Source organism: Lissotriton helveticus, chromosome 7 (assembly GCF_964261635.1).
Source record: "Lissotriton helveticus chromosome 7, aLisHel1.1, whole genome shotgun sequence".
Lineage (NCBI taxonomy): Eukaryota > Metazoa > Chordata > Amphibia > Caudata > Salamandridae > Lissotriton > Lissotriton helveticus.
Genome location: NC_136068.1, coordinates 218,189,709 through 218,203,857, shown reverse-complemented (window position 1 = coordinate 218,203,857; position 14,149 = coordinate 218,189,709). Strand labels below are relative to the sequence as shown.

General features: G+C 46.5%; 1 long non-coding RNA gene across 1 annotated transcript in view; it reads right to left on the bottom strand.

The window, feature by feature from the left end:
- Nucleotides 1–4,193, bottom strand: part of LOC144766713 (uncharacterized) — a 218,693-nt gene extending 214,500 nt beyond the window's left edge. The window contains exon 1 of the long non-coding RNA XR_013597894.1: nt 3,720–4,193. This is a non-coding gene — a long non-coding RNA (uncharacterized LOC144766713). The remainder of the gene's footprint in view (nt 1–3,719) is intronic.
- Between the last annotated feature and the right edge of the window lie 9,956 nt (nt 4,194–14,149).

Below are 14,149 nucleotides of genomic sequence, written 5' to 3'. Positions count from 1 at the left end.
AGTTAAATAAACATTTTACTTTTATCAATACTTTTCATTAGATAGACTCTATAGTCGGAGTGGAGATCTCCCTATGGTAAAGTATAGGACAATGGAAAAAAGTTTATTGAACTTAACAGTAAATCAGTACAAATATGTTATGTGAAACATTAATGTAAATTACTTTTATATATTTATTTTAATGTAGAAAAAAATTAAAATGCTACAGCACTATTGACTTAATTTTGAATTAAATATATTAAATAAGGATAATTTTTCCGAAGTTTGAATTAAAAAATGTCCTCCTAAAGTAAAAAAATATTAAAAGTGATTCATATAACTATATTTATATTTTATTAAAAGTTAATTTATACATTCAGAAAAGGTTGCTATTTTTATAATTAAATAATACATGATTTGTTTTTTTAAAAAATGTAAGGTCAGATTATATTTATTTACATTTTTAACTATTTTAAATAATTGAATTTAATTTAACACTATTTCCTACATGGCTTATTTAAGTCCCAACTTCAATTTTTTTGCTATGGGAAGGTGTTACAGTATCAGTGGTTAGCAATTTATGGTGACGTCCATACTACTGGTTCCTGGGGTTTCTACAAAAAATACACATCTGTAACCTGCATGTTTCATGCGGTACCTTGCAGCAGGCACATTAACCCTCTAATCACATTTTTGATGATGCAAGCATGATTAGAATGCATACAGATCTCTCCAACAAGTGCATTGACCACTACCAGAGTTATGTTACCTCTATTATATCCTGGAACTTTCTGGGCACACCAACATCGATGCATCAGATGCCTTAACCCTGTAGACATTTTAAAATGCAATCTGATTGTGGCCACATAAACCAGAATATATTTTCCATTAGATTTGTATTTGTTGCCAATTTCTCTTTCAATTTCAATTTGCTTATTTTTACCTCATAATTACATTTTCGAACACATCCTTTTCACAATAAATATGTTAGGTCTTCTCCCCTTTTCCTACCCTTAATAATAAGGCTCAGGACCAAAGTCTTAATCAATGGCTTAGTGGAATCAAGGGGCTGTCCTGCCCACTTAAGGAATGGGGCCTGTGCATCGTCTTTGCAGCTGCTATGGAGGGACAAGTGGGTTCATACCTCATGCCTGTAGTGCTGGTGCTGTGTGTCCTGTAGTCTAGTGGAAACTTAACAGTATCATCTACTTCTGGCTACGTCTGGCACCACTGCAATAGGAATATATTGCACCAGTGTGAACCAGTGAACGGGGAGCAGGTGACAGTGTATTCGTGTGGTGAGGTCACTACTATGTCTATTGTCTCTCCTTCGCGCGAACAGACTTCTGAGGTTGGCAGACGGTGCCAGGACACCAGGTACAAGGAGTAGCATCAGATTTCGGTAGATTGAAAACTGCATTTCTTTTGTGGCCTGAAGGTGGACCAGGAGAGAGGCAGAAAAAGTCCCAGAAAATGAGTACTGGTGGGTCCCACCTGCATCCACTAGATCAAATTAACCACTGAATCTACACCATGGGTACTCACAAACTTTCTCTCGGGGGCCGAATTTACAGTGTGGTTTGTGGCCGAGGTCCGCACCAGTGGGGGTGGGGTCATTTGGGGGCGGGGTCATTTGAGGGCAGGACCAGAGGGGTAAAAAAAGACCACTGCCGTTTCAAAACATTACTAGACAGTGCTGTATTTCCAAAGCAGATGTAACTACATGCAGCACATGTTTATAGTATTTTTTTTATTAACAGACAAGAGCAATCTTAAGTGGTATTGAATGGCAATTTGAAATGCAAATCTTAAAAAAAAAAGAAACATTTTTCTTTTACACAGGGCATTTTAATTAAAAGAATTTTGGGTAGGGCAGGTGGGAGAGGAGCACGTCATGGCAGTATGTCTGGGACATCGTGGGCTGTGGGAATGCGGAAACGACGTAAGGCGGTCTGAATGACTGTTTTTCAGTACAGAACCTTGCAATTGTCAAACACCTTCAACGTAAGTCCCTGCTGCAAAAGCCAGTCCTTCCCCAAGAACAAATCAATACATACTGCAAAGTAGGTGTTCACTCCTTTTGCATCCATGTCATTTAAGTGAGGTCAATGTCAGTTATGTCACCCATTCTACCCTGCCACTTTGGTGAATCCACCTTCATGGAAACATGTTCAGGTGGTTCCGCGGGAGTTGGAGGTATCAGGGCACCCAAGGTGGATTGCAGTTTAAGGTTCCCTTCCCCTTCTTCATTTCCCTGCCCCATCTTCCCTGCCTCATCTTCATTTCCCTGCCCCATCTTCCCTGCCTCATCTTCACTTCCCTGCCTCATCCCCATCTTCATTTCACTGCCCCATGTTCATTTCCCTGCCCCATCTTCCCTGCCCCATCTTCACGTCCCTGCCCCATCTTCACGTCCCTGCCCCTTCTTCACGCCCCTGCCCCTTCTTCACGTCCCTGCCCCATCTTCACGTCCCTGCCCCTTCTTCACGCCCCTGCCCCTTCTTCACGTCCCTGCCCCATCTTCATTTCACTGCCCCATCTTCATTTCACTGCCCCATCTTCACTTCCATTCCGTTCCCTCACCTCTTTCCATCCCTCCCCACTCACCTCCCTTCCCTTTCCTTCCACTCTCCCCTTATCTCTTTCTCTCCCCCCCCTTGTCTCCCACTCACTTTCTATTTGTTTCTCGGACCCCTCAGCGTGCTTCATTGCTGTGCCGGCACAAATTAAGCACGTTTGCTTTCAGTCCCCCGAGCTCAGGTGTAGCCCACGCCCACCCCCAGTAGTTAAAGTGCAGGTCACAGGACATAGAAGACAGGGCTCTGCTATCCAGGGGGCACGTGCACGGCGATTGTTTATGCAGCGAAATGCAACAGAGTCGACCCATTGTCTCAAGAACAGGCCTCGTACCTACCGGCTGGACCATCAGCAAGTGTGCTCTTACTTCAGGGGGAGCTTGTGAGGCACCCCGGCGACAATCCTCCTTTTTAAGGGCCCAGGCCCTTCCTGTGCCGCTATCACAATCATTCATTCGGGGTCAGAGGTCTCGGGCTCCTGTTCCAACAACAATGCAGGTCTCTGCATGGAGCAGGTAATGTCAGACCCCTCTTCCTGTTGGTGCATCCCTCTCCCTAGTGCACCATTATTCTGTCCTGTAGTGATGGCGTTAGGCCAGACACAGCAAGAGCAGGGAGGTGAAACACTACATCAGCCTGTGTGACTCTACCGGCCAGGTAATGCCCCCCTAGTCTCAGGAGAGCAGCTGCATTTTTTACGTACTTTGAGAAAGGGAGAGCGAGAGGAGAAAAGACAGACAGGGAGAGACAGTCGAGGGAACGGAAAACATGAGTGAGTTGAAACACAAAGAGAAGGAAGGGTGACATAAAAAAAGAACAGATGAACAAGAAAAATGGACGCAGAAGTGCCAGAAGACAAGATGAGAAAGGAGGACAAGAAGAAAATATATAGAGGGGGAGGGAGAAAGAAAGAAAAATTCAGAGTGCTAAGAGAGACGAGGAGCAGAGAGTAGGAGACAGAGCTCCGACACTGTACGTCAGGAACCGGCCAAGTTAGTTCGGGAGTCGGGCTGCATCCAGGCCTGATGCCTCGTGTGCATGCTCGATATGTAATTAATTAAAATGCTTGTGTCCGAGGCTGGAAGCGAGGGGCTGACTGAGGGCGGGAAACATCATTTACTACGAAGGCATCCCCACGCATAACGTTTACCACGGTACACTTACCACGCAAACGTTTTTTCAACGTGGGTGCCTTCCACGACCGTCTATACCACGAAAGTACGTTCAGCGTGGGTTGGGGGGAGACGTGGTATTCCGTCCAGTCGTGCTGGGGGGGCTGGGGGAGGGTTGGGAGGGGGGCTAGGGGGGCTGGGGGGGTCTCCCCCCCAAAAAATAACAACAATTAAGGAGCGATTTAGATTTTTAAAAAAACGCTCTGTGTTATTAATGAAGTAAAAGGAAAGAGCCTCCCCCAAAGACGTGCAGTGTACGTCAAAAAAGAAGTCCTTTATTTATTTTGGAAGACGTGTTTTGACGCTTGTTTCCATGGTAGATGGAAGTAAGGGCTGCTGGAGAAAGACGTGCAGGTAAGACGTGGTACAATCCTTCGTTGTAAATTCCAGCGTGGTAAAGCCACTTGCGATGTAAATTTCGCGTGGTTATGCCATGCGTGGAACTTGAAATCGTTGAAAAATCATATATTCACTGAGGGCTCCAAGAATGCTGCCGAGCAGGGGAGCGCAGGATGGCAGGGATGACATTTGCTTCCGATATTTAGCCAACTATACAAAAGCAAAAAGTGAAATATGACCACGGTTCACTTCCCTGCAGTTAAACTATCAAGGCAGAAGAAGACTGCAGTGAAGATTCTCCTGGAACGCGATGAAGGTGTCCATTCTCCGGGGCTGCTGCAACACGAGGAAGATTCTCCGGGGCTGCTGCAGAGAGGGACGTCAACGTCGTCACCATGGACACAGGAAGCTCCTTAACAGGTCCTTTAAAAGTCAGCTGTAACAGCGCTAGTTACAGCTGACTTTTAAAGGGCCTGTGCTTCGCGCTGGGTGCCGGGGGTGATGTCACAGGGGCGCAGTCCAATCAAAGACAACCATAAGCAAAATAGATGGCCGCAGGCGCATACGTTGTGAATACGTATTCAATACGTATTCACAACGTATGCGCCTGCGGCCATCTTATCTGTTTAACTTTAAACATGAAGGACATGCACGGCAACAGGGTCAGCGGGCCGCCAATTAAGGCCAGGCGGGCCGCCAGCGGCCCGCGGGCCGTACTATGAGTACCCCTGATCTACACTATATAATGCAATCCCGTACCACATCACACCGCTAATACAACATCATAGCACATCCCACTACTCAACACCAGAACGCACCAATAAACACTAAAATTCACTAAAACAACGATATCACACTGCACCATAATACACTATATCCCATCATGCCAAATCTCACCATATCACTTCAAACACGACTTCATCTAACAATACAATACAACATATAATATCATATCAAAGGATCACTGAAAGAATATCGACGGACAGAATATCCACCATCAAAAATATCGTTGAGAAAATATCGACAGTCAAAATATCGAGTTTCTATCTACAAACAGGTAAGTACAAAAATATCGAGTTAAAAATATCGTTTACAAAAATATAGTTGTAAAAAATATCGTATTTACTAAAAACAGTGTTAAATTAAATTAATATTAATAATTAATTACTAAAATATACTTAAAATTACTTAAATTAACTTATAATAATTAAATAATTAATGAAAGTTAAATAAAAAAAATTTATTTCATATTTATTAAACATATATAAATAGTAATAAAATATAAAAAAATAATACCCAAAAACTGAAAACTGACCCTGAACCCTAAAAATACCCCTTTACCCAAAAACTGAAAACTGACCCTGAACCCTAAAAATACCCCTTTACCCAAAAACTGAAAACTGACCCTGAACCCTAAAAATACCCCTTTACCCAAAAACGGAAAACTGACCCTGAACCCTAAAAATACCCCTTTGCCCCAAAACTGAAAACTGACCCTGAACCCTAAAAATAACCCTTTGCCCAAAAACTGAAAACTGACCCTGAACCCTAAAAATACCCCTTTGCCCAAAAACTGAAAACTGACCCTGAACCCTAAAAATACCCCTTTACCCAAAAACCCAAAACTGACCCTGAACCCTAAAAATACCCCTTTACCCAAAAACCCAAAACTGACCCTGAACCCTAAAAATAAAAACGATATTACTTCACTTACCTTAAAAACGATATTACTTCACTTACCTTAAAAACGATATTTTGGCTGTCTATATTCTGTCCTGTCGATATTTTCTCCAAACGATATTTTGGAGTCGATATTATGTCCAAACGATATTTTGTAGTCGATATTATGTCTGTGCACCCATATCAAACTGTCATGCAACATTTGACACCCCACATGCCACACAAGAGCTCATCACACCACATCATACTACTCTACCACAACCCAATGTCCCATATCAATTAACACAAAACTCAGCATAAAGCAGCACATTATACCGCTACACATCACTGCACCGTCATCTATAATTTCATTTTGTAGCAAAACATAGAACATTACTTATTACCACACCATACACTATTACTCATTGTGTCACATCACATACATGTTCCATGACTACATTGCCCAGTACCACATCACACCCCCTTAAAACATACCACCTCACATTGTACCATACATATACAGCTTTCATTAACTCATTACACTGCATCACACAATGTGACAACACCTTACTAGAAAACACCGCAATAATAATTATATCAAACCACACCACATAATACATTCCAAAGCAAGCCACACAAAAACAATTCTTACAACATGCAAGACTCCTCCTCCCTAGATCATGCTGCAGCATCAAAATAACACCAGATCACCGTGGCATTCCTTATTAATCCTTCCAAATTCCCACTGCAACAGTACACACCCCATTGCTCTATACCACCATACATTACATCAAATCAAATGACAACATGCCACATAATCACACAAACCACCATACCGTGCCTCAAGGAGCACCTCATATTCTACCAAGCACTAGACATCACTTCATATCACACTGGACTATCCAGCATTACATCATGCCATATAACACACCACCACCAACCTCTGTACCACAACACAGCACAGAACTTACATCACAACACAGCACACCATACATTACAAATATATATTGAACTCATCAAGGTTAAAAGGAAGACGTTGGGTACAAAGAATCAAAAAACAATTGAAAACTCTGACACAAGAAGTGAAAGTTGAGACAAAGACACAGATGCTCACAGACACCTTGGGGATGAATTGGTGAGCCAGTGTGGAATCTCAGGAAGTCTATTGGCACAGCATCTTCATATTGCCAGACAGAAAAGCTGCAGTTATATGATGAAAGTTAGGATTGTAAAAATACTCAACAGGCAAATGTGGTATAAATGTACTATAATGAAGTGCCACAGTGCAGGCATTAGAGGTAAAGCAAGTTTATTCAATCACGTGAGCCACAGGAAAAAACTTCTTTGCGTTGAGCAAATAAAATTTCGAAGCAGGCGGTGACCTGTTCTCAGGACACCCCCGCGCCGCACGGCCCCCAGCTGTGTGTGTGCCCCCTCGTGTGCCAGCTGCTGCTTGCAGCCTCATTCTGCCGTTCTGCCTGCCTGCCTCCCTAGCTGCCGCCTCACTGTACTGTCCCCCAGCTGTTTCGCTTTAATTTTCTGTTAAACTTGTAGTATTTTGTGCTTCTTTTCTGTTTAAAATTGTTGTAGTGTGTGCTTATTCCCGTTCTGCCGCCTGCCCCGCTCTCCGCTTCCCGCCGCCATCCTCGCGGCCACGCCCCCTTTTTCCGTGTCCTCCCTGCTCCCGCCTCCCAGCTGCTCCTCCCTCCACTTAGCCTTAAATGGCGACCGCGCGGACGCGCAGCGGTCACGCGCAGCGGGTGCGCCGATTGTGCGCCAAAGGCGCGCCAAAGGCAAGCCTGTCTGCGCCCGTCTGCGCCTGGACCACGCCCAGTGCCAGGACCCCTGGCCCCCGCCGATGCAAGACGACCCGATGGACCTACGCCGCCCTCAACGCACTCAATGCCGGCCGGAACCCCGCTTGCTGCCAGGCCACCCCGAAACGCACCCACGGACCCTTCACCTGCCAATCCTGCAAGTTCTCCTGCACCCGGACCTGCACTGCACCCGCCAAGCCGAGCACAAGCAGCAACCACCTGAAGTGCATCCTACTCAACACCTGCTCCGTCCACAGACACGCCGTGGAACTCTGGAACCTCCTCGACACAACATCACCAGACATCGCCTTCCTCACGGAAACCTGGATGAACGCCTCCTCAGCCCCCGACATCGCCATCGCCATCCCGGACGGGTACAAGATCATCAGGAGGGACCGCGTCAACCAGACCGGAGGAGGCATCGCCATTGTCCACAAGAACACCATCCGCATCACGACCGACTCCAACGACACCTTCGCCGCCGCCGAGCACCTCCACTTCCAGATACACACCGACCCAAAGACGACCCTCAGAGGCACCCTCGTCTACAGACCCCCGGGACCACGCACACAATTCAGCGAAGACATCACGGACTTCATCAGCCCGCACGCCCTCCCCTCCGCCGACTACATCCTCCTAGGGGACCTCAATTTCCACCTGGAGAGCAACAAGGACCGCAACACCGCCGCCCTGCTGGACAACCTCGCCAACCTCGGACTCAAGCAACTGGTCAACACCTCCACCCACTACGCCGGCCACACGCTTGATCCCCTCATCTCATCCAGCACGCACATCACCTTCAGCCACTCCACCGGACTCCACTGGACTGACCACAGCTGCATCCACTTCAGCTTCAGAAGAACCACGACCCACCACCACCCGCAACAGGTCCCTCACAGAAGCTGGAGCAAGATCACCGCCGACCAGCTCACCACCTCCCTCAGCCAGAACCCACCAGCCAGCACAACGGACCCCAATGAAGCAGCCCGCAACTTCACGCAGTGGCTGACCGCCTGCGCCGACGACCTCGCACCACTGAAGAACCCTCCCAGCAGACCCAGAAGCAAGAAGGCCTCCTGGTTCACCGAAGAACTCAAGGACTCCAAGAAGAACTGCTGCACCCTCGAGAAAGCCTGGCTCCGGGACCAGACCACAGACAACATGACCGCCCTCAAACACGCCACCCGCAAGCACCACCAGCTTATCCGCACCACCAAAAATAAATCACTGAAGGAACGACTGGACAACAACGCCCACGACAGCAAGGAACTCTACAGCATCGTCAAGGAGTTCTCTAACCCCAGCACCGGCAACAACGACATCACTCCTTCACAAGATCTCTGCGACTCCCTCGCCTCGTTCTTCCACCGCAAGATCGCCGACATCCACAACAGCTTCGGCGCGCCATCCACGCACTCAACCGTCAAACCAACGCCCCCCACCGCCACTCTCCGCACCTGTACCACGGTGACCACCGAAGACACAGCCCGCACGATGAACACCATCCACTCCGGATCTCCAACCGACCCCTGCCCCCACCACGTCTTCAACAAGGCCGACTCCACCATCGCACCCCAACTCCGGAACATCATCAACACCTCCTTCAACACCGCCACCTTCCCGGAGAGCTGGAAGCACGCTGAGCTCAGCGCCCTACTGAAGAAACCAACAGCGGACCCCACCGACCTCAAGAACTTCCGCCCCATCTCGCTCCTCCCTTTCCCTGCTAAAGTCATCGAGAAGATCGTCAACAGACAGCTTGCCACCTTCCTCGAGACGAACGGATCCCTAGACCCCTCGCAGTCCGGATTCAGAGCCAACCACAGCACCGAGACCGCCCTCATCGCAGCCACCGACGACATCCGAGCCCTGCTCGACAACGGGGAAACAGCGGCACTCATCCTCCTGGACCTCTCGGCAGCGTTCAACACTGTCTGCCACCGCACCCTAGTTCAACGCCTCAGCAACACCGGCATCCAAGAGAAGGCACTGGAGTGGATCATCTCGTTTCTCGCCGAAAGAACACAGAGAGTCCGCCTCTCCCCGTTTCGATCCGAGGCCACCAAAGTCATCTGCGGCATACCGCAAGGATCATCACTCAGCCCCACCCTCTTCAACGTCTACATGAGACCTCTTGCACCAATCGCATGCCAACACAACCTCAACATCATCTCCTACGCCGACGACACCCAGCTGATCCTCTCCCTCACCAGAGACCCCGACACCGCCAGAACCAGCCTACACAAAGGGATGAAAGATGTCGCCGAGTGGATGAAGAACAGCGTCCTGAAACTGAACTCAGACAAGACGGAAGTCCTCATCCTGGGATCATCACCCTCCGCCTGGGACGACTCCTGGTGGCCCCCCGCCCTGGGCACCACTCCCAAACCAACAGACCACGCACGCAACCTGGGCTTCATCCTGGACTCCTCCCTCTCGATGACCAGACAAGTCAACGCCATCTCCTCATCATGCTTTCACACCCTACGCATGCTCCGCAAGATCTTCCGATGGATTCCGACCGAAACCAGGAAGACGGTCACCCAGGCACTCGTCACCAGCCGACTGGACTACGGAAACACCCTCTACGCTGGCACCACAGCCAAGCTACAGAAAAGACTCCAACGCATCCAGAACGCCTCCACCCGACTCATCCTGGACATCCCCCGACGCAGCCACATCTCTGGCCACCTGAGGGACCTGCACTGGCTCCCCGTCAACAAGAGGATCACGTTCAGGCACTTCACCCACGCACACAAGTCTCTCCACGACCTAGGCCCCAAGTACCTCAACGACCGCCTGACCTTCTACATGCCCACCCGCCAGCTACGATCCACTAGCCTCGCCCTCGCCGCCGTACCACGCATCCGAAGAGCCACCGCCGGAGGAAGATCCTTCTCCTACGTGGCGGCCAAGACATGGAACTCCCTCCCCATCCACCTTCGGCTGACCCAGGACCATCTCGCCTTCAGGAGACAACTCAAGACCTGGCTGTTCGAGCAGTAGCCGACCCCTTCCCCCAAGCGCCTTGAGACCCTCCGGGTGAGTAGTGCGCTATACAAATGCTATGATTGATTGATTGATTGATTGACCCCTGAACAGTGACCCCCTTAGAACACGCAATACACAACTCACACACAGGGTTTGGTTGAAAATTCAGATGAAACCCCCACTCCTCCTCTAAAGGCAAATGCTGTAAAAGTCCACACACCTTGATTTTTTCAATACAAAATACAGTGAGCCAAATGTGCAGAGAGCGTTCACGCTGAGCGTGTGAGTCAATCTTTATTTTCCCTGCTTGTCTCCACCATGTCTCAGGCTGGGAAAATTAGGGATCGTGACCTAGCCTAGTGTGGGACACTTAGCCTAGGACAACCGTTATTGTGACTTGGCTGGAGCTAATCACATGGGCTGCAAGGTCAGAGGTTTACACCAACAGCGCCAGTGGAGGCCCCACAGTTGTAAATAAGGCCCTTCTACAAACTCTAAAAGGAGTGGGGAAACTATGAGTTTGGTTGGGATGTATTTTACTTAAAAGTTCTTTTAAATCGTTCTACTACCCTATTGTTCTCTGGGTGGTAATATGGACACTTATGTTTATTTTGGTTCACACTGAGACATTCTTCCATCTAACTTGAATTCAAGTGAATCCTAATATTAGTCAACATCCTTTCTGGGAGACCTTGTTTTTAAACACAATCTCCAAAAGTCTGAATATGCTTCCCTTATTATAGCTCATACACATGATACATCATTCAATCGAGAGAATAGTTCAACCAGCACAAACGTGAAGGAGCAGCCATCATTCCATACAATGACTCCATCATATCTCTTACAAACGATACCATGTGTCTTTCTGGCAACCCATGGCACACCATAGTCAATGTTCTTATCTTGTATTCTTTAAACCTTCAAAAACATTCACTGTTATTTCTACCTCCTGTTCCAAACGAGGCAACCAAAAGTACACCTTTACTCTCTCCTTCTTTTTCAGAATTCTCAATATGTCCCATGTTTGCCAGGTCTAGAAATGTAACCCTTACTGCTCTCTGCAAAATTAAAATGACATCCTTGAAAAGCAGACAATCTCTACATCCTACCCCCTCTCGCAAGCCGGTAGGCCTTATAATATGACACGTTTCTTCTCCTTCAAACCATCCTTAACAGCGCCAATAACCTCCTTCATGATTTCATCACTGACTTTATCCTCCTTCCTCCATTCCTACTCTGGCACAATGCATTGGGCAATGATACAAACATGTTCAATAGTCAACACCGCCACTACTTAGAATTTCTTCTTCATTGTTTACTAACCTCAACAGACAATCCAGCACACAATTCACTAAACCTGGAATACACACTATGCTAAGCATATGCTTATGGAGAGTTACAACCCACCTACAAAAATTCTAATCAAAACAGAAATCAGACCTATTTTTAAACATTCCTCAAAGGGGCTTGTAATTTGTCTTTGCTGTAAAAGAAGTCTATTTTTCGGTAACTGTATAATTCATGTCAGCATTTATAAAAGCTTTAAAGGCAAAAATGTTTTAGCAAAATGCTCGGCAATCCGTTTAATTTTCCTGCAACATGTATGGCTAAAACTATTAGTAAACCATCATAAACCCCAGAACAAGGAAACCAAGTACAACCAAAAAGTAAAATATTCCATTAGTAGGCATTTGATGACAAAGACAAGGTTAGCTGCTCAGCCCTGCACCCAACAGTGCCTAAACCCACACATGTTGACCCCTTAAAACACACAATATAAAGTCACACACACAGAGTGTGGTTGAAAATTCACATGACACCCACTCCTCCTCTAGGGGGTAAGCTAGGAAAGTCCACATGTCTTGATTGAGAGAAAGAGTGTAAGGAACGCTGGGACATTGATATCTTTTTCCGAGGCAAAACCACATAAACACCCTGTAATACAACAAAGCTAATTTAGGAATAGGCAAAACAAAAGTTTGAAAGGTTCTGGTATGGTGGGCATGGACTCATGCACAATAGGTGGTTGGAGACCAGAACTCCACTAGAGATGCCTCCACTAGAATAAAGCTCCAGTTCACCACCAGTGATCAAACCCATGCTATGGTGTATGCCACCCTATATGAACATCATATAACTTAACCTAACATATGACACCCTCTTGGTGAAGGGACATAAGATTTGTTAGGAAGTAGTAATCAATCCCCAGTGTACAGTAGAAAGGCTGTGCTCCTACACGTGATAGGCTACCACTAACCAATACCAGTTGAAGGAGGTTACTCTCTGGAGAACAAGGATTAGTAGCGTCTATGGGCTCTGGGCTGACTTGTGCCCACTAGAGTTGGCACACTGGTGGTTTCTGGGGATGAGAAGCTATTGTATTGTATTGTAATTGCATTTTTATAGCGCTTACTACCCCTGATGAGGCGTTGAATCGCTTTTTCGGCGAGTAGCACGCTACTCCAGGACCCATAGAGGATTAGTGTTGAATTAGTATAGTGAAACATGCAAGTACATTTTAAATGGTGGATAGGTTAGTCAGTTATTTGGATTCGGAAGGATAGCAAAAGGATAGAAGAGGAAAAAAGATTTGTATTTAGATAGCACTTGTTACCCCTGATGGGGTGCTGATGCAAGCTACTCCGGAAACCCATAAAGGATTAATGGGGAATTAGTATTGTGAAATATGAATGTAATTTGAGTGGTGGATATTAGTCAGTTATTTGGAGTGAGAAGCATAGTGGAGGAATAGAAGGGAAAGAAAGGTTTGCATTCATATAGAACCTGTTACCCCTGATGGGTGTTGAAGCGCTTTTCTGGCGAGTAGCACACGACTCCGCAACCCATAAAGGATTAGTGTTGAAAATAGTATAGTGAAATATAAAGTATTTGAGTGGCGGATATATTATTCAGTTATTTGGATAGAGAAGGGTAGGTGGCGGGATAGAAGAGGGAAAGAGGATTGTATTCATATTGCGCTTGCTACCCCTGATGGGGTTTTGAAGCGCTTTTTTGGTGAGTAGCACACTACTCTGGAACCCATAAGGATTAGTGTTGAATTAGTATGGTGAGACATGAAATTAATTTGAGTGGTGGATATGTTAGTCAGTTATTTGGATTGAGAAGGGTTGGGAAGGGGTAGAAAAGGGAAAAAGGTGTGCATTTATATAGCGCTTGTAACCCTGATGGAGTGTTGAAACGCTTTATTGGCGAGTAGCATGCTACTCTGGAACCCAAAAAGGATTAGTGGTGAATTAGTATAGTGGAATATGGAATTTGAGAAGTGAACATGTTAGTCTGTTATTTTGATAGAAAAGGATATTGGAGGGATAGAAGAGTGAAGGATTTTCTTTTTCTTTTTTTAGGTCATAGCAGTAGGAGGAGGCTTTTGGATGAGTAAAAAGGGTTATTGAATGGAAAGAGTTAGAGGGAAGAGTTTAGAAAGGTTTGTTTTGAGGGATTGGTATAGTTAAAGCGATGTCAGATGATGCAAGGAGGGATAGAGTAGGAGAGTGTCTAGAAAGGGTTATTTGGGGGATCATAGTAGTAGTAGTATGGGGTTTGGGATAAATGAGAGAGTGGATGTAGAGGATATATTGATAGATGTATAGGCGGA